A 23,092-nucleotide genomic window follows, 5' to 3' on the forward strand; every position below is an offset into this window, starting at 1 on the left:
GGCTGAGGGGCGCAGCGGTGTTCCTCCCTCTTTCTAACAATCAGATCAATGATCTGCTCCCCATAACAGAGCAGTTGGTCACACTGATTACAACGAATTGTAATATCTGCAAAAACAGGCTGAATATTTGGGATCATCACTGCTGGTGTTCCTCTCACCGATGATGTTGAAGCTCCGATGGAAGTGGAGGGGCCATCTTGCCGTGGATTGCGAGCCAGGGCCCTGGTGCTCTCCCAGGCATAATCATTCGGGTGCCTCCTCTCAACATGCCGGATTAAAGTAGCATTCTGAAACTATACTTCCGGGTAGGATCCCCACGTGATAGGACAGTGTCACAAATCTTACAGGTGACTTTGGCAGCATTGCATTTTTTCTGCCCCTCTGGAAAAGAGAAAAACTTCCATATGAAGTGGTCCTTCACTTTTCTCTGTGGGGGGCCTCAGCCTGGAATCCATCCGAAGAGTCTGAGGACTGGTCCTGGGAAGGGTTCTGGGAACCAGACATGGTTGAATAAGATTTTTTTTTTGCAAGAACAGACAAAAGGTATTGTCTCAGCAAATGCAAAGAGGTTGTGAGGGAAATGGGTGCGGTGTTTCCCTACTTGTGAAAAAAAAACTGTTATTACCCAATCAAAAGTGTTGTTTTAAGGTCACATGGCTTGACGCGCGCTTGCGCTACGTGCTCCGGGAAGCTTACGCGGCATGTACGTAGGCGCTTCCAGGAACGCTTCTGGGGGCGCTTACGCGGCGCGTCAGAATGACATTTTGCTAGATTTTCTTAAATGCGTTTAAAGGTGAAATACGGTTATTAAAAATGAAAATTAGAACTTTTATGAGTATGCCACTGAATGTCTTGCATTATTATTTACTTTAAATACATAATTATATTTTTTTCGCACACGGGAATAGCGCTCTCGCTACGTGTACGGGTGCGTTCATGGGTGCGCTACCCTGAGCGCTCCGGGGTAAAAAGATTAAAAAAAGAAAAACACAGGAAAAATACTTTTTATTAATGTTAGAAAAAATATACATTATTTAAATAATTAAAAAAAATTATAATAATTAATAGATATAAAAAATAGCTATTAAAAAACGTAATATTTCCCTTTAAAAACCGTAGGTTTCAAACTCGTTATAGTTAGGAAGTAGCTTTCAAAAAACCTTTGAAATTCACTGAAAAACCATAGGTTTAACACTCGTTATAGTTAGGAATTAGAATTTAAAAAACCTTTGAAATTCACTGAAAAAACCATAGGTTTGACACTCATTATAATTAGGAATTAGCATTTAAAAAACCTTTGAAATTCACTGAAAAAAAACCATAGGTTTGACACTTGTTATAGTCAGGAATTAGCATTTAAAAAACCTTTGAAATTCACTGAAAAAACCATAGGTTTCACACCAGTTATAGTTAGCTGAACATTTTACTCATACAAAACCATTGAAATTCCCACGTTATAGTTAGTTGGACTCACTATAACTCGCGTGCCCGCAATCCACTGCTGATGATGTCACATATTACATTATTTATGACATGGTCAGTGACATCACTGATGACATCACTGATGGCATCTCAAATGACATCACTGATGACATCTCAATTGACATCACTGATCACATCACTGATGACATCATTTATGTGATAATACGATGTACCTCCTCACACTCTAACCTAACCTTTCATACACCCAGTGTTAAATACAGACTACCATTCTTGAAACCATTGACACACCAATACCAGTTACTACATACGCACTCACTCATTCCTACGTCTACACACACATCCACTCATTCACCCATACAATCACTCATACATACAGTCACTCATCAATACAACCAATCAATCAATCAATCACAGAAATTTGTTTAGCGCGCTACTCACCCATAAGGGTCTCAAGGCGCAGAGGATGGGGGAGGTCGCTACTGCTCGAACAGCCAGGACTTGCATAATTTCCTGAAGGAGAGGTGATCCTGGGTCAGCCGTAGGTGAGTGGGGAGGGAGTTCCATGTCTTGGCTGCCAGGTAGGAGAAGGATCTTCCTCCGACTATGGATTTCCGAATTCTTGGGACGGAGGCGAGGGCGAGGCTGGCGGATCGGAGCTGGCGGGTGGGTGTGTAGAAGGTGATGCGGCTGTTGAGGTACTTCGGGCCCAAGTCGTGGAGAGCCTTGTGTGTGTGGGTGAGGAGTCTGAACGTGATCCTCTTGTTGACGGGGAGCCAGTGCAGGTCTTTCAGGTGGGCGGAGATGTGCCTGCATTGCGGGATGTCCAGGATGAGTCGTGCTGAGGCGTTCTGGATGCGCTGGAGTCTTCTCTGGAGTTTGGCCATGGTTCCGGCGTAGAGGGTGTTTCCATCGTCCAGACGGCTGGTGACGAGGGCCTGGGTGACCGTCTTTCTGGTTTTGGTGGGGATCCATCGGAAGATCTTTCGGAGCATGAGCAGGGTGTTGTAGCAGGATGATGAGACTGGGATTACTTGCTTGGTCATCGCGAGGGAGGAGTCCAGGATGACGCCCAGGTTGCGTGCATGGTCCGTTGGTTTGGGTGCGCTGCCCAGGGCAGGCAGCCACCAGGATTCGTCCCAGGCGGAGGGCGATGATCCCAGGATGAGGACTTCCGTCTTGTCTGAGTTCAGTTTTAGGCGGCTGTTCTTCATCCACTCAGCGACGTCTTTCATCCCTTCGTGTAGGCTGGTTCTGGCGGTGGCGGGGTCGTTGGTAAGGGACAGGATCAGCTGGGTGTCGTCAGCGTAGGAGATGATGTTGAGGTTGTGTTTGCGTGCGATGGCTGTGAGAGGGCTCATGTAGACGTTGAAGAGGGTTGGGCTGAGTGATGATCCTTGTGGTACGCTGCAGATGACTTCGGTGGCCTCTGATCTGAACGGGGGAGGCGGACTCTCTGGGTTCTGCCGGCAAGGAACGAGATGATCCACTCCAGTGCCTTCTCTGCACTAGGGTGTGGTGGCAGACAGTGTTGAACGCTGCAGAGAGGTCCAGGAGAATGAGGGCCGCTGTTTCCCCGTTGTCGAGCAGGGATCTGATGTCATCAGTGGCTGCGATGAGGGTGGTCTCGATGCTGTGGTTGGCTCGGAAACCAGACTGCGAGGGGTTGAGGGAGCCGTTCGTCTCGAGGAAGGCGGTAAGCTGTCTATTGACGGTCTTCTCGATGACTTTGGCGGGAAAAGGGAGGAGCGAGATGGGGCGGTAGTTCTTGAGGTCGGTGGGGTCCTCTGTTGGTTTCTTCAGGAGGGCGCTGAGCTCGGCATGCTACCAGATCTCCGGGAAGGTGGCTGTGTTGAAGGAGTTGGGGTACGATGATGGAGTTGGCCCTGTTGAAGACGTGCTGGGGGCAGGGGTCGGTTGGTGATCCAGTGGATGGTGCTCATCGTGCGGGTGGTGTCTTCGGTGCTGATCGGGGTCCAGGTGCAGAGGTGGTGGTGGGGGCGTTGGCTCGGTGGTTGGGTGCGTGGTAGGTGCGCCGAAGCTGTTGTGTATATTGGCGATCTTGCGGTGGAAGAATGAGGCGAGTGAGTCGCAGAGGTCTTGCGAGGGGGTGATGTCGTTGTTTCCGGCGCTGGGGTTGGAGAGCTCTTTGACGATGCTGAAGAGTTCCTTGCTGTTGTGGGTGTTGTTGTCCAGTCGTTCTGTGAATGCTGTCTTCTTGGTGGTGCGGATCAGCTGGTGGTGTTTGCAGTTGGCGTGCTTGAGGGCAGTCATGTTGTCTGTGGTCTGGCCGTGACGCCAGGCTTTCTCAAGGGTGCGGCAGTTCTTCTTGGAGTTCTTGAGTTTGTCGGTGAACCAGGAGGTTTTCTTGCTGCCGGGTCTGCTGGGAGGGTTCTTCAGTGGTGCGAGGTTGTTTGCACAGTTGCTGAGCCACTGTGTGAGGTTGCTGGCTGCTTCGTTAGGGTCCGTTGTGCTGGCGGGAGGGTTCTGGTGGAGGGAGGTGGTGAGCTGCTCGGTGGTGATCTTGCTCCCGCTCCTTCGAGGAATCTGTTGTGGGTGGTGGAGGGTTGTTGTTCTTCTGAAGCTGAAGTGGATGCAGCTGTGGACAGTCCAGTGGAGTCCGGTGGAGTGGTTGAAGGAGATGTGCTTGCTGGAGGAGAAGACGGGGTCAAGCGTGTGGCCGGCGTAGTGGGTGGGGGTGTTCACCAGCTGCTTGAGTCTGAGGTTGGTGAGGTTGTCCAGCAGGGTGGTGGTGTTGCTGTCCTTGTTGTTCTCCAGGTGGAAGTTGAGGTCTCCTAGGAGGATGTAGTCAGCGGGGGGGAGGGCGTGTGGGCTGATGAAGTCTGCGATGTCTTCGCTGAATTGTGTCCGTGTTCCCGGGGGTCTGTAGATGAGGGTGCCTCTGAGGGTGGTCTTGGGATCGGTGTGTATCTGGAAGTGGAGTTGTTCGGCGGCGGTGAAGGTGTCGTCGGGGTTGGTCGTGATGTGGATGGTGTTCTTGTGTACGATCGAGATGCCTCCTCCAGTCTGGTTTACACGGTCCTCCCGGGTGATCTTGTATCTGTCCGGGATGGCTATGGCGATGTCAGGCGCTGAGGAAGCGTTTATCCAACACTATCATATTCACTCATACACCTATACAGACACTCACACACTGCCACTCATCCATGGAGTTACTCACACACCTAGTCAGTCATGCAAAGAATCAATCACACTCCCATTTCATCATCTATATAGTTATACGCACAACACCTTACTTATTCAAACATATACTAACACATACTTACTCTCTTATACAATCACTGATACAAGTACACATTGATGCATACAGCCACTTGCACAATCACTGGCTCTCATGTATAGTCATTTATATATGCCAACTCTCACATGCACTGTGTTTTACATATGTACTTACTTGCACATGTAGCACTGAGATATCATTTCACTCACGAACACACCCATACACACAGTCACACAGCTGTTTCCACATGCACTCTTGAACACATACACCTAGTGAATCAACTGCTCACACATCTATTCACAGAGTCACACACCTCCCAGCCACCCACACACACACTCAGCCTCACATACAAATACTTGGGCAACCAATCAATAACCCATATACCCACTCATATAGCTACTGATCAACACATGCAGCAGCTTATACAACAACAGACATGATGATGCACACATTCAGACAGTTTAGTCACTAACCCATACATTCAGTAAGAAACATTTAATCACTCGCTCATACAGTCAGTCACGCACCTACTAAAACCTTCATCCAGACACTTATACATCCACTCATTCTTCAATATATAAAACATATTTAAACTTTACAGAAACACACAGTCACTGGATGATGTCATCAGTGATGTCATCAGTGATGTCATTTGAGATGTCATCAGGGATGTCATCAGTGATGTCACTGACCATGTCATGAATAAAGTAATATGTGACATCATCAGCAGTGGATTGCGGGCGTGCGAGTTACAGTGAGTCCAACTAACTACAACGTGGGAATTTCAATGGTTTTGTATGAGTAAAATGTTCAGCTAACTATAACTGGTGTGAAACCTATGGTTTTTTCAGTTAATTTCAAAGGTTTGTTAAATGCTAATTCCTAACTATAACGAGTGTCAAACCTATGGTTTTTTCACTGAATATATATATATATATCCAAGTATCAGCGTTTCTTTTCCATGTACCAGGAATCCTCCACGCCACAGATCACGCAGACACGGACCAATTAAGGTGCTATTTTCTTTTATTTAGTGCAAGTTAGCCGCATGACGTTTCGGCTCCGAGGAGCCTTGTTCACATGACAGTGTTCACAATACTGAAACGTTCTTTTAAAGCGCCAGTGTTTGATGTAAATTAGGTCACATGTGAGGGCTAAGTATAGATATAGAAAAATATACTAATGCTAAGGTTTCCTCAAAGTTCATATTATCATTTCAATCGTAATGAACATTTTGTTTTTATACATTGCAGTACATTACAAGTATTCATTTCAATTTAAAATTAAATATTGAAATGAAAGCTGGATTATAACATTTAAAATCATGGTTAAATACCTGTTATTATTGCATATTGAAATATACATTGTACATAAAATTGTCAGTTAAAATGATGCGATGTTATTAGCAAATACAAATCCAAATATAATTATAAATATTAATATTAATATAAATATAAATATGATCAATGGGGAAATACTTCATAATATACAGCTCTAAAGTGCCAATGCCAAAGTGCTAGTGCTTAATTTAATTTAATTTAATGTGCAAACTACGCATTAGTGCAAATTACAATTTTATAGGATATGTTGTTCCTATTCTATTAATTGTGCAAAAAACGCATAAATGTAAACATAGCTTTATGAAGCATCTCCCCTCCGACCAACATACATTAGATTATCTTTAGTAATAACAGATTGGTCCCATCACAGTTACAATTCTATGTATATGATTAAATCAGCTATATTCTATCATGGTCCGATAATTACCTTGAGTTAGTTTAGTCTCATTAGGATAACCTTAGACTTTCCAAATGTGTAGTGTTATAGTGAATAAAAAATAATACTGATTTTATAACTTATATTCTGAATATCAACTATTGGGGTGTTAGGACCCACTGAGTTTAATCAGATGTGCCCTATTGATATATTTAAAAATATCAAATCAGATAGCAACAGACATTACACAACTATAACCTATATACATATTTTATTGATTCTTATTTCTTGTTATGATATATCCCAGACGGGTATGATATCAAGTTGAGGAACTGATTAATAGTGAGGTAATATATGATAACCACTCAGCTTATGGTAGACATGTGTACATGTCTTCTGTAATGTTTAATTCTGCAGGTGTCTTGGTGTCAAGTAAGAGGATATATCTGGTCTCTAATTTTCTTAGTTTAGCCTCTCTGTCACACCACGTCTGCTAGCATTGATCGTGTCTATCACATAATATTTGAGCGAGTTGTTATTACTCTGGTGGTGATCACGAAAGTGTCTAGCTACAGGATAAGTATTATCCCCATTTGTAATAGCCCTCAAATGTTGAAGTATACGTTGGTGCACAGGGAGTTTCGTGCTCCCAGCGTATTTGAGAGGACACGGGCACTGCAAAACATAAATGGCATATTCAGTCTTGCAGGTTAACACCTGTGATATTTGATGTTGTATCTCACTAAAACCATCCATATATGTTTTGGTGTTGACTCCATGGCAACAAGCCTTGCAAGTCTTGCATTTGTAGAACCCCTTGTTGGTCTGCCACCAGGTGCTTTTCATGATAGGTTCTGGATTAGTGTCTACTATTCGATCTCCTAAAGAGGGTGCCCTGCTATATGTTAAAGAAACTCTTTTAGGTAATCCTTCACCAATGATAGGGTCACTTCTGACTAAGGGCCAATGTTTATTGACAATTCTGTAAATATCCCGTGATTGCCTACTGAAACCGGTACTGATTCTAAAGTTGGCTTCTTCCCCGTATGTCACATGTTCCCATTTTTGTCTTCCTGGGGCCCCACTCTAGGAGTTCATCCCTAGTAATTGTTCTGGACTTGGTAATGGCTTTTTCATTTGTCTGAACAGAATAGCCTCTTTCAAGGAAACGCTCCTTGCTCTCCAATTGGGCTTTTTTCAGTTCTGCAGGATTACTGCACACACGTCTCATCCTAAGCATCTCTCCATAGGGGATACTTGATATGAGGTGCATAGGATATGCGCTAGCTGCATGCAAACTATATATAGTTTATGTATATATATATATATATATATATATATATATATATATATATATATATATATATATATATATATATATATATATATATATATATATATATATATATATATATACACATATATATATATTTTTTTTAAAAGAACATATTTAAATTATATTACAAACTTTGTTTGTTCATATGCATACAGCATTAAATGTGCAATAGTAAGTACGTCTGCAGAACTATTTTTGTTGGTCTGTTTAGACTGGCTTCACCTCTGTAATAATTTATAACTGTTTCCATATAAACCTGTTAAATAGATGGTCAGGAAGGCCCAGCATTTTAATCATCATAATTCCAGAAAAACCACAAAATAATTTTGTGCAGAACAGCTTCTGTTAATCCTCCAGCATTTTTTGGGATAGATTTTGTTTTTGTATTTAAGTATTTCGAAAAGTCAATACAAGCATCATTTCATCCTTGTTTGGTTATTCTAAAAGTAGACATAATCTGATTTTCCTTCACAGAAGCGATTCTAAATGCCAATCAGAGTAAAAGTGGTTACGATTATTTAAAATTACATTTAAAGCGGAGGAGACTGTCTACAAAGAGCAGGAGGATAAGACATTTTATTTTACTTGGACCAAGTAGAGTTAAAGTGTGCCCTCTTTTTAGCCCGACTTTAGCACAGACCCTCTATTGGAGTATCTTCACAGATGCATACATTGACTGCCTTCAGTTCACGCAAGTGTAGATTTTTTACCTACCTTGAAAGTGTAATTACTATAGCCAATTCAGTGACAGTAAGTGTTAACCAAGCTCAGTCCAAAAACATTTAGAGACCGATGCGCATACTCTGCCCTAAATGTAAGAATGAATTGCATCTGAAAAATACACAGGAGTAGGTTCACAAAACTATTTGCGCTTTTATGTTCTACTAACGCATGCAAACCATTTTTTTGTGTAAAACCACATTTATATTACACTAAAGTTGGTTTGCACTCCAAAATTGTTGGTGTTGCGTTACTAAAAATGTACTTACACACACTCATTTGTGTGAGTAGAGTTACTTACTGGAGCAGGTAGGGCTGGCTAACATTACAGAGTTTTCACTGTGCATTGAGTATTTGAAGACCCACAAACTTGAATACTTCTTCTCTGTCTTGACATCATCAGAAATGTACTCTTGGAAAGGTAGGATTAAAGGCATGTTCAAGGTGATAATGGATTCGTAAGGTCCCAAATATGGTGGTGGTGCAGTAGGGAAAAGGGTTTCTCAATGAGGGAAAAAATGTTCTTCCTTTAAAAACGTTAATTAGTGCATTTGCACTTGCTCGGCAGATCTTCTACTGAGCAAATGTCTACTATATGTATATTTACTTAACAGAAAATGGAATTCACAAACGATTTTGAGGAGTACGTTTGAAAAGGTCCCATTGAGACAGGTTTCTAGCCGTAATTCTGGGTACTATTGTGAATTCTAGGAAGTGACCTATTTTCAGTCGACGTCCTGTGAGTGCAGATTTAGGGATTTCTTTAAGAACTAAGCTTGTGGTGTACATGTTTCTATAGGAATAATAATTTAGACATCTTCAATCCATTTAGGGAAGAGTATTCTAGCAGTGTGTGTACATGGTCGTACAAGTGGGCACTGCCTGGGGAGTGGACAACAGCGAGCAATTTTAATTAGATGGTCTTCTGCAAAATAGCCTTCCTGTTGTCATACCAAGCTGTCATAGAGAGACACTATTGTTTATTTCAGTTTCTGAATCTCATAACCCACTTCTATGACATGGCAATAGTTGATAACAAAAATGGTTACCCACTGTGTCATAAAGGACTTCCTACTCCAGGCTGACAGGCCTTCTTGAGAGCTTATCCACTTAGCCCTGCTTATCTGCTTTGATTTGAATATTGAATTGCAAGGATGTTTTAACCTCAGCGTTCTGAGTGACTTCATAGACAACTCGAGCTTCGCTCTCTCTTGCTTTTTTTATGTCACTTTGGACCCCTCGGTGAAAAACATCACCATAAATTATTTTTCTCCTCCATAATTCTATATGATATTCACAAACATGAAGCTATTTGTCTTATACCATTCACCTTAATGAATACAATATTAGCAATGTACAAAGTGTGTGAAAACAGTTATAAGTTAATTTTTTTCAGTTTGTAGGGTGTGTGTGTATTGGTAAATCATGTATGACAGAAAGCTGTTGAACATAAATGCACTTGAATATAATTCTTTCCAACATAAGTGCTTTGTTAGGCCTTGCTGTAAATTAGTATGGCCGCTGTGCATTGACTGAATGCAACATAGGTAGTGATATTTGAATAAGGACTCAGCAATAGATCTGTTTATTTAAGAGCTATTGAAATTGTGGAAAACTAATCAAATATGTTCTTGATTGTCATGCTTTCTGAGGCTCAACCTAATAGGCCTGAAAAAGGAAAATTTCCTTTCTCTGACACAGCAATGAGGATAAATGACCTTGTAAGGTCCTTGCTAAAAGAAGTAACAGATATATTATGTCAGTAAGCTTCTATGTACTTCCTGAGATTTAAACAAATACGTTGTTAACTATTCTGTATAGCAAATGTGTTGTTCACTATTCTGTGTAGCAAAGCAGGAGGCGTATGTGAGCCGACACCTCCTCTCTCCATAGAGCACCACGCTTCAGTTAGGTACAAAGGATAGATAAGTTTGGGATGGGGTTAGTCACTCAGACCAGTTGCTGGAGGTATTCTGGAGTACTGAGTTCCAACTTCAGGCATGATGGCACAATAAGGTACACAGGCTATTAGAAAGCTAGTTACAATTCAGGAAGGGATTGGCCTAGCAGACTAGGGATGTGTGATGAAATATGGTGGTGACATATCTCTCATTTGCCCTAATAGGTATGTTAAGTGCTGAGCAGTTCATAATATTTACAATCATCCTTATACACAATACGTGAAGGCGAACAGTGTGTAACAAATAATCATACTGTATAAAATGCTGATATTTGTGTTTGTACTGTTTTTGTATATATCAGTGTTGGATTCCATCGTATCACCTGCAGTAAGGAAGGTTGAAATACACCTGCCATTAATCCCTTTCTGGAAACACATCACAGTTTCCTTTTCATACTTAGGATCATTATGGATGTAAATGGTAATATGGAGCCTAACATAGTTTAGTTTAAATAGATGTAACTTCTATGGAGGGGTGTGGCTTGATGTCCAAAGAGAATGATGGCATCCGAGTAACTCTCCTCTGGATGACACAGAATGAATGACGTTTCTCCTTATGATGGCTGGCGTGCTTTGAATCCACCTTTGCAAATATCTCCAGATGTTGTCCTGCCTTCGTTTGCTGCTTCAGTGTTTCAGTAGAGGTCTGAAAGTAATTACAAAATAGCTCAGATTAACATGAAGCATCATTAATGCCGTCACAGATGCAACTCTCTTAGGTGTAGCAGGCATGTGCAATGTCCAGCATTAACCCTTTAATAAACACTTTATACGTAGCCTAATTCATGTTATCAATCAACAACAGATATATGGCAAACCCTCATTGCACATGGTGTTTGTGAGAAGGTGACTCTGCATATCTAATCCTTCCAATTGTTTGCTTTTTGATCACATGGTATTTGATCTTTTACTGTGGGGAAGCCTCATAACCTGTGACTCACCCATGGTAAACTCATGGTAAAACTAGACTGCATGTTTAACATCAGTGTACTCCTTCTAGGATAAGGCCACTGTGATGTAGCAAGGGTATTGGGAAATGGGCTGGTTACATGTGAACACTTGTGCACTTGCATTTACACATGAGGGCTGCATGAGGGAGATTCCTCTCAGTAGCAGCCCAGGAACTGCGCACAGTTAGCCTGGTGCAAAACAGACTCTGGTTTGGTTTTGAAGCTACTCCTACAACCAGTCACTCACTCATACAGCAGCTCACAGAGTCACATAGTCACCCAAACAGCTACTCACGCACCTAGTTATTCACCTATTCATCCACTCACAAACTCACCGACTCAATCATACAGCCTCTCAACACAGCCACTCACATAAACTTACATGCACTCGCATACTCACTCACGCACCCACACAACCACTGACATACCGATTTGTCATCCATACAAGCACTCACTCTTCCACTCACTGACCCATAAATACATTCACACTTACTTACTTTATAATGCAGCCACTCACACACCAAAGCATTTAACCAAACAGCCACTCAAACAGCTACTCACTCACCCATACTGCCACTTACAAGGCCAGTCACTCACTCATACAGCCATTCAGACACCCACTCCTGCATACATCACTCGCACACAGACTCACCACCCATGCAGCCACTCACTCACTCATACAGCCACTGACATACCCACTCATGCACCAACATAGTCACCTACACAGGCACTCACTCCCCCACACAGCTACTCACAAACTTATTTATTCAGTCATATAGCCTCTCACACAACCGCTCATGCACACATACTAGCATTCAGCCACCCACTCACACATGTATACACACAGTCAAACAGTCACTCTCATGATATATGTTAGAAATAGTATAACTCCCTAATAGTACAGAAAGTATATTATTTTATGTTTTGTAGGACCCGGACATATATGGCATATATGTCTAAAGCTTTAACCCCTTCCACGCTGATGACAAGCTGGGCTCGTCATGGCGTAGCCTCCTCGCACGCTGATGACGAGCCCAGCTCGTCACGTAAAGTGCGGTTTTAAAAAACTCAGCACAGGAGCGGAATTGCGCTAGCGCACATGGTGTTAAAAAAACACACACACTCACTGGATGATGTCATCAGTGATGTATTTTGAGACATCATAAGTGATGTTATCATTAATGTAACTGACCATGCCATGATTGATTTTTTGTTTACATTTGTTCATTGATTTAGCATTTGTGGTACGCATCAGTTTAATGGTTACATAACAAAACAAATCTGTCCCAGCAGCAATGAAGCTGGGCATTCATATATCACAGTATGCATTCGTAAAAAAGGGAAAGAAGAAACTTTCAACCATGCCATGAGTGATGTAAAATGTGAGGTCATGAGCAGTGAATTGCAGGGTTGTGCGAGTGCAATGTGAGCCTAACTATAACGTCTATGTAACCTTTGGTTTTTATATACATACATATATATATATATATATATGCACTTAAAAAAACAGCTACAGGGACATTATAGTTGAGTTCAGAATTTACACACACAAAACCATAGAAATTCTGCAGTTAGAGTTAGCTCAAGAAATTATAACTCATGCCCCAAGGTAACGATAATTCGTGCCCCCGGCCTGCACATTGTTCTCATGAATCATTTTACTGCAAATGTTGCAGTGATGTTATTAATTATTTCATAGAAAATGTTATCAGTTATGTAATATATGGGGTCATTAGCTTTGCACAGTGAGAGTGCATCCCAGCCCCATTATCAATGGTGTGGGGTGGCACACAGTTACCCTCCTTGGGACAATATTAGCCCCGGGGACCCCATCCCCTGGGGCCTAGCCAGTAACAGGTGGGTGTTCACCCAGGGGACCCTTATGTTTTATTTGGTGTTTTTTTTTAAACTTAGACAAATCCGAGTCCCAACATGGCTGCCACCACTTCCTGGTTGAATTAGTAGCAGCCAGTCAGATCTCATTTAGAGATCTCTGGGATCCGAGGACCCTCCACATTCACAGATATCTATAAATCTTTTTATTTTAATAACTCAACTTTGCAACACATAATTGCATAGATAATTACACCAATTCATAAAAAGGGCTCCTTCTAAACCAAAATCTAGCTTTCTGCCAACATTGGTGTAATTACTTTCAGTGATTTGGGCTGTAGCCATGTTCAAGATCCCTATAAGAAATTGCATTGGGAAACTGTGTTTTGGACCCCCTTTTTTCTCTGCCCCTACTTGAGGAATCACCCCAAAACTTTCCAGACAGCAACTAAAGTGAGTTGTACTCTAGGTTTTAAAATTTCGTGACGATTCAAAAACTGCCCCAAAGTTATTAGCAAAATACAAAAACCACTTAGTCTATGGAAGCTAGATTCTCCCTAAAACAACTACCTACTGGCTGTTAGCATTACTCCCTATTTAGGTGGGGTTTGATGCATGTGGGGGGTTGGCTGTGCCTGCATGCAGGGGGTTTACTGCAAGCTGAGCAGCCAACCCCCTGCAGCATTAAAAAAACATTGAACTTCACTGCAAAAACCAAAGGTTACGGGGACGTTATAGTCAGGCTTAGAATTTACACACACAAAACCATAGAAAGTCAGCAGTTATAGCTATGCGTATCTCCAGAAACTATTACTCGTGCCCTAAGGTAACTATAACTCATGCCATACACTTCTAATTACCCCACGTATTTCATCACTTATACTAGATTCAATTATATCATTTACAAAATCACTGCAACATTTGCAGAGAAATTATTGGTGAGAAAAACTACTCATGGCAGGGGTGCAAGGTATAGTTACCTTAGGGCACATCATGAGGTATATTCACTAAGATTCTGTGCCGTGTTTGCTTCTCAAAAGTTATGAAAATCAATGCACAATCTTTTTTTCCCCAATTTAATTTTCAGCACCAACTTGTTTAGTGCTATTAATTCACTTGAAAGCAATGCAAAGCACCTTATACAGTTCCTTTGTATTACTTTAGTGCCAAGTGGGCATTCCTTGGGTGGTAAATGGGTGTTCCCATGCAGCCACCTATGGTTTTTAACGTGAAACACCCAATTTACTAACAATAAAGCTACGTTTTTGAGTTTTACGTCCAATTATAACACCCATTTCAAATATGCACTGTCAAGAAGAAATTCATGTATTTCTCCTTTCTTTTCCGACTTTGCATGTGTCCTGGACAGTGCAAAAGTGGGAAAAGTATTGATGTTAGTCTAAACATTGAATTTTATATTAGAAGAGTACCCTTCCAGTACTCCCTCCTTCACACGCAGCATTTGTGGCTCCCCTGTGAGAATTTGGTAAATAGACCCCTATGTGCAATCTGAAGCTCACAACCCCCCAATCTTCCTGACCAAGGTACACCCCTGCTCGTATTAGGGACCTAGTGGCTTTTCTGAGCCAGTACATGACTGATTTCCATAAAGAACTCGAAATATAGCTCTGCGAATCATTCAACTTCTGCTCACTGCTCTCCTCTCATTATGGGCTCCCAAAGACCTAACCGCATTCTAGATGACGTCTCTCATCCACCTCAGACGCATTGCATTTCATAACAATGTAACGAGAGCTCATGTGTACCAAGATAAGTAAATGCTTTTGTTTTATGCCAACTACCCCACAGATAGTACTACATAAAGCAATGTAGTCATCATTATTGGCAGCTTTAAAGAGAGGGCAGTGCAGTAGTCAGCATAGTTTGTGAAACCATGTCTGACATGCACCTGCCTACCTTTTCTTTGCAAGTGACAGGTACTCTTAAACTGCAGCTTATGTATTGTCCCAGCAGCCTGGTATTCTGTGCAGCTGTCAGTCTGAAATGTCTAGTTGCACAAAGACTTGAAAGGCTGTAAATGTCTTACCAAAAATAAAAGGTATTTTGAGAACATTTGAGATGAGAAGTTCAAGTGGCTGGAGAACACCGGGGTGGATCAGAAAGTGTGCATCTGTGCCTATTGTTCTTTTGTTTTTAAGGGTGACATGTTTATTTAAAATCCATGGGCGGTGGAAATGTAAATGAAATGATGTAATGTGTTGCTGAGTCCCTTGATGAAAGCAATCTAAACTTCACTCTGGAAAACATTGCCAGATTTTTAGAAGCTAAAACAAACAAGAAGAGAAAACTAACCCGTTATCTTTATGTCTTTTGCACGAAAATTCATTTTTATTTCAGCCTCGCCTAAATATTTCTATCTCCATTGACACATATTTTAAGTCAAGTACAGAAAAGTGAATAACATTAGGTTACACGAGCAAGAATAAAATACGGTTGCCAAGCGTGGTTGCTATTCATATACTTCTTTGACCACCAATATTTGTGATGCTGCACAAGGAAAGAAAGTACCATGAGCAGTGATGACTAGAATTAATCTCTGTCATTGATAGTTGGGGCGCATTTCACAGTTTTAGTTCATCTCTGCCATTATAGGTAAATCAGCCTTAGTTCCGCACCAAAACGGGTAGTCCACCACGAACTACTAGGACACATCCCTCTGAAAAGGAAAACATCTAAATAAAGTTTCGTTTATTTTTTATTAGACCTCATCAGGGAGATGAATCTTGAGTTATGTGACACTTTGAATCCGGGGCCCACGACTGGTTATATCCCTTTACTTTACGAAGACTCATTTAAACAGCACAGAAGGTTACGGTTGGAATCCTTGAATGTCAGACACTGATACATGGAGTGAGCTGCTTTCGAATTCATTGTTTTTAGCTTGTAATTGCCATTAAATGCAGGAACCACTCACATGAAAATCAGTTCGTGATCCATGCCAAAAAGGAGGGTCCATACATAACATGCTAGGTCACATTCCTCAGACTGATTTGGCCTTGTCCGGGCCAAGAATTATTTGCTGTCTGTAGTAGCAAATGAAGCTAAAAAACAATGGAGCACAATGTGACCCAGAACCATTAGCGAAAATAATTCAAGCGTTTCACCCAGAAAGTTAGGGCCTGATTCAGAAAGGTAAACTTAGAGCAACAGTCTAGGGGGGATATTCACAAGGACTTATCTCCGATTTATCCCCACCTTAACGCATCAAAAGTGGAGATAGATTTAACACCCCATTCACAAGCTGGTGCAAACTGCAGACATCGCCTGTATTCCTGCGATAACTGCCCCAAAAACTATCTCCACGGTGGACACTACCAGCTAACCCTAATGAGATGCAGAGTAGGCGTACCTGTGCAAAAACAAACGAAAAAACCACTACACTACTTTCACAAAAAAATGCAAGATATGCGATGCGAACCACAACCACGCCATAAGCCACGGTAGCAGCAGGTATTTGACACCTGTCTCCTGCAGGTGTAAAGCCGGACGACTACCTGCAGTAGGCAATGGATCCCCCACACACAGCCACACCCGAAGAGCAAACAGTGCCATGGAGCTACTCATGATGCAGCTCGGAGCCCCAACAGGGCCACAACACCCACCACCACCACCCCCAGGACCGCCACCCCACACCAGGACCTAGAACCGTTCCACCACAGAGGCAGCGCAGAGTAAGACAGCAGACCTACCAAAAACACACCAGTCTCACAGACCTAACGCCCGAGGAAGTCATTGCCCACTACAGGCTCAAAAGGACAACCATCATCCGCATCATGACCCAGATCGCCCACAGGTTTTTACGGTCCCAACACAGCGGAGATCCAACATCCCTCCGCAGACAAAGCTCCTGGCTGTGCTGCACCTGTTGGCCTCTGGCACCTTCAAGGCAATAACTGCCAGAGTCGGAGGGGTCTCACAGCCCGCCCTATCAAAGTTCATCACACCTGTCCTGTATTCCATCCTCAGCTTCATACCCAAGTACCTTCACTGACACCACACTGTGCAGGAATAGCAGGAGACCAAGCAAGGCTTCTAGGCCATAGCCAGATTCCCAGCAGTGTTGGGGGCAATAGAGTGCACACATGCCCCACTTGTGCCCCTGCGGATACTGCACACCACTACCGTAACAGAAAGCACACACATTCCATCAATGTTCAGGCAATAGTGGACCACCTGGGACTCTTCAGCAATGTCGTTGCAAACTACCCAGGCAGTATGCACAATTCCTACTTTTTCCGACAGTCCATCATCAAGCAGCACTTCCAGGATGGCACATATGGTACTGGACTGCTCGTTGGTAAGTGCAAAATTAACCCACCACACAACTCAAAGCCACCATCACACAACACACAATTGTGAGAATGCACATGTGACCAAACCACATACGACATGGCACTCAACATGTACACCTACCAGACACGACAACACCACTCCATGGTGATCCTGGCCTACCCCTGCACACAATACAGCCATATCATGGCACCACAGCCACACAATAGCTGAACATGTGTAGATGTGGAATACAGCAATATGCAAAGGATGCAAGTGACCTGTGAATAGCAATGTACACAACGACAAGTGAGGCATGAATGTGCAGGACAGACATGGGTAGTAAAACCACAGATATGTCCATGCAGACCACAACTGCTGGCTACTGGAGAGTAGTGAACAGTGGACGCAACCATGTCACACCTGGCTGGTTCCCAGATAGGGGAAATGTCGCTCGCTCCCCTGTGTGCGTGAGCGTAGTGGGTGGGCCCTGAGTACCAGACCAAGAAGATACTAGGAAGAACTTATATTGATTTTCTAGGGGGTATGTGAGCATGTAAAACTATTCGGGTGTTTTTTTAACACATTACATGAGTAGAGCAGTAATAGGATTTTATTTAAAACTCTTAGGAATTTGAGGTTGAGATCTTTTTCGGATTTGAAGTATCGATTCCTGAGCGCTAGAAGAAGAAGACTGGTAGGCCTGATTTCATCAAAGCAGTAATTATTCGCAGTTTGAATGGTAGTTAAAAAGAGTAATGCTAGATAATATATCTTCCACAGATGGCAAATTGTCACTAGAACTAGGAGCATTTATGATCCTAACCACAGAATAGAGGAGGCATTTTCTTCATTCCATCACTGCAGGTTAGTGATGACAAAATGTGGCACCAATGGAGACTACTGAAGTCAATAGCTTTCCCGTCGTCTTTATATATTCAGTAATCGGCAACTATTATTTGCTTTGCAGTATACGTTCATGACACGTGGCATTTTTACTATGGTTTTTGAATATTCCCTAAAGCCAGAATACAGGTATTTACACGCACATAACAGATGCATGTATTGGTTCACCACTTTAAAGGGCGTCATATAACATGACAGTTTCACTCCAGTGAGAAGGTGTGCAAAACCGCTTAAAATTTTCCTTTGGGTCCCTTGGATCGATATCTTTGAGTGCATGATAATTTTCCCACTTTTCATGAATGCTTTATAGCCCTGCACTCATGGGTACATCATAGCTTATGACACAGGGAGATATTACGTTTTGGACTCACCTAAATAGAGTGTTTTATTGTTCTTCTTTTTGATTAGATAAAATTGTGATGTTTGCTCATTTTGTGTTTTAGGATTCTGCCCCTGATGAAGGGAAGAATATTTCCTGAAATGCATTGGGCTCTGGAAATGTGAAGATAATGTATTAATGTTCCAATGACATGAACATTGTGAAATATCATTGACATATGTTTTTGTTATATTTGATGTTACATATGATTTTCCCTGAAAAAGAGAATGACACATTTGCATTTTGTGTACTATATATGTAAATATGATGTAATGTAAACAATGATGGCATTGTTTTATGATCATTGAAGAAAATTTGCCACTAAAAATTGGTTCATTGCATTTAAGTTAAAGTTGAGTTGTGTGATGTATATTGTTGATATATTGGAAATCAGTTTCCATAGGAACAGTGCGCACTACATCCAGATTGCCATCTGCATCTTTCTCTTGTTTTCCTATTGTGTAGCCTGTAGAATTCAGTAGTGCAGCACCCTTAAGACTATAAGGTTGATTCATAGATTGCACTGGGTAATACTAGGGAGTGCACCTCAGTTTCGTCTGTACTGGGCCCTGAGTACGCCAGGGCTGCGCAGGGGTGCGGACAAAAACCCTGTGGCGCACAGCGTAGTTCTCTCCTGGAAAGGCCAACTTTACTGACAGGGCGGCGCCTCACAGTCCGCCAGGATGCCGATGCCATGAGCAGTGGGCCTGTGACCATGTGCACCCGCTGAACCCCAGGATGCTGACACCCAGACCAGGCCTGCCTGCACCAGCACCCCAACTTACCTGCCAACACCGTTGTGGGTCAAAGAGGGCCCACCACGAGCCGGGGCAAGCTCCACTCCCCAGTCCTGCAAGCCCTGAAGCCTCCACAAACCATCGCTGGCCCCCAAAAAGTTGACCCACATTCCTCCTTTCTCATTAGCATACTCCACTGGCGTCCCCTTGTCACAGTGGGCCCCACATGTGGAACTGTGTCCTGAGTCCTGAATGGCAGTGACCCCAAATCCGTGACAGCAGCCACAGCTCCAGACTCCTTCGATCAGTGAGGCATAATTCCATATGGCAGGCCGTTGACTCGTGGTACCATTAATTCTGTTCATCGCAAGCAGTCAACACGTGGTGCCACTAACCCTGCTCAACTCAAGCCGGCGACACGTGGAGCCACTAATCCTGTTCAACGCAAGCCGGCTACACGTGGTGCCAGTAACCCTGTTCAATGCAAGCCATCGACACATGGTGTCACTAACCCTGTTCATTGCAAGCCGGCGACACGTGATGCAACTAACCCTGTTCAACGCAAGCCGGCGATACGTGGTGCCACTAACCCTGTGCTCCCTGAGTGACAGTCAGCCTCCGGCGGAACATCGTTGATATCTGAGCTTGTGGACTGGCGGTTGTCATCAGCAAAGGGCAGGTACGGACTTGGTGTCTGACATGAGTCTGTGGCATTCATATCCTATATGTTGCAGGACACAGCTGGCATGTGCCCTCGGCATCATGCCCTGGGTGTACACCTTCCACTGTCCACCAAATCACTCCGCAACACGCTCCTTCAACTTCGACAAGAACCTGCTTTATACTCTTGACCCTACCCCAGTCTCCCGCAGGTCAATGTCCTGTGGCGGTGGGCCGGGTCGGCCACTAACCCTGTACAACTTAAGTCATCCCACCTTGGTGTCCTGCCATTGCTTGTCTGAGTACCTGATGACTGTTGGAGTTGTTGCCAGCACCAGCTACTCCCTGAGGCCTGGCTTACACTCACCCCACACACAGCCAGCACATGTGTCACTGGACTAGTGGGTCTGCCATCACATCCTGCTGAACCAAGTATTGATTCTTTTCTTCCTGCACTGTCACATGTGATCAAGGATATTCACTCTGCCCTTGGATGATGATACCTTAACCTCTGGCTCTCTGACACAATTGACATAGTCATCCTCAAGCCAATCCTTGTGAGGATGAGCGATACCGCGTCCGGACACTAATGAGTAGCTGTGCGCGTTATAAATCATAATAACATAACATATGTGCAGAATGTACCTTGCTCTGTCCACTTCTGGTCTTTAAAACACTGCACCTTTCATATTCAAAAACATCAAGGAGACCCTCTACAAAAACATAATGCCCTATGGTTCTGTGTCACTTTTCAATGTGGTAAATGGAACCTCATATTGTCCCACACAAGGGCTACATTTGCCAAACCAGATTACAGGTGGTATAATACATTGACAATGAAAACACTTATGGAACTGGGTGTAATGTTCCGGTGTCACATGTGTGTTTTGTGACAGTGCACTGTATTTACATAAGCACAACCAGAGATATCATCTCCCTTGGTGTCCCCCACACCACTGACATTCCAAGTCTGAGTAACATCCGTACACAATATCTCACACTGGCGCTGCCGTTCTTACATCCACACCTACATTCACAGCAACACTTTTCATCACTATGTACACAACACCTCTCACATACATGACATGCACACAATGTATTGTACTCATCACCTCATCAGCAAATGTCAAGTGTTACATGTCAAATGGACCACTCTCATATCTAGTTGCATCCTCAATAATGTTTCAGACTGCACTCATTTTACAATGTGTAGCATCATAGCCCACTCTGACATGCTCACTTAACACATCAACACATCTCACAAAAAGACACTTACATTGCACATTAAATATGTCCTCAGCCATTTGCATATGAACAGACACATATCATACTCTGTTTAAGCTCTTCAGATTGTCATTTTGAAACTGATGCTTCTACATATTGGAAAGAAACATGCATCAACCATACTACACCTCATATGTCACTGTTTAGCACCCTAAATTACATAACTGATGAATACCGTTAATATAGACTTATCCACTTTGTCACAAATGACAAGTTGATCCTTGTCTCATTGTGGCCATGTTACATCCACACATGATTTACATGCTCCATACCACTATTGACTTATGCACATCAACAACTATCCTCACTCATTGGAAATGCCTGGTTACAGTCATCCCTCACTGTAGAGGCACAGACTACAGCTCACTTCCTGCCAGAATAAAACATTGTCTAAGTGCCTTAACATATATCACATCTACTTATGCATACCATACCTTGCACAGGATTTAATCAGTTGCATACTCGTAATCACATCATTCTATCTGTAAACACGAACATAGGGTGAATGTGGATAACTCATGTCTCCCACACACAATCTGCCTATGCCCTCAACTCAGACCTTCCACTCTCTGACAATCACAACATTTGTCCTGCCCACATGACCTAGGTATCTCCCCTCCAACCAATAATGTAAATACTAGTCACTCACACCTTTAACCTTGTTTAAGCAAGCTCAGCACATGCAAAATGAACCACTGATGATACATCTGCAGCTAGGATGCATATTCTGTGGCCGGGTCACCCCCTTGCTCCCTCGCCTGCTGTCCCTGCTGCCAGACAGCCTCCTTGCCAGCCTCCTGCCTGCCGCCACCGACACCGTCGCCCCCCCCAGCACCCCCGAGCGGCCCAGCCACAGCTGAGCCGCCCGCTCGCCACTTTTTCCTGCCACTGGCCCCCTGCGGCCCCGCCCACCACCGGCCCATTGGCCCAGCCGCTCGCCCAGCCCAGCAGACCCGCCCTCCCGTCCCCCTTCTTAAGGGGTGAGCCTGGTTGCCGCGGGAGTGACCACTGTGCCTCTCGAGGCCGGGTCACCCCCTTGCTCCCTCGCCTGCTGTCCCTGCTGCCAGACAGCCTCCTTGCCAGCCTCCTGCCTGCCGCCACCGACACCGTCGCCCCCCCCAGCACCCCCGAGCGGCCCAGCCACAGCTAAGCCGCCCGCTCGCCACTTTTTCCCATCGCTGGCCCCCTGCGGCCCCGCCCACCACCAGCCCATTGGCCCAGCCGCTCGCCCAGCCCAGCAGACCCGCCCTCCCGTCACCCTTCTTAAGGGGTGAGCCTGGTTGCCGCGGGAGTGACCACTGTGCCTCTCGAGGCCGGGTCACCCCCTTGCTCCCTCGCCTGCTGTCCCTGCTGCCAGACAGCCTCCTTGCCAGCCTCCTGCCTGTCGCCACCGACACCGTTGCCCCCCCAGCACCCCCGAGCAGCCCAGCCACAGCTGAGCCACCCGCTCGCCACTTTTTCCCGCCGCTGGCCCCCTGCGGCCCCGCCCACCACCGGCCCATTGGCCCAGCCGCTCGCCCAGCCCAGCAGACCCGCCCTCCCGTCCCCCTTCTTAAGGGGTGAGCCTGGTTGCTGTGGGAGTGACCACTGTGCCTCTCGAGGCCGGGTCACCCCCTTGCTCCCTCGCCTGCTGTCCCTGC

The sequence above is a fragment of the Lissotriton vulgaris genome, chromosome 3_2 (assembly GCF_964263255.1).
Source record: "Lissotriton vulgaris chromosome 3_2, aLisVul1.2, whole genome shotgun sequence".
Lineage (NCBI taxonomy): Eukaryota > Metazoa > Chordata > Amphibia > Caudata > Salamandridae > Lissotriton > Lissotriton vulgaris.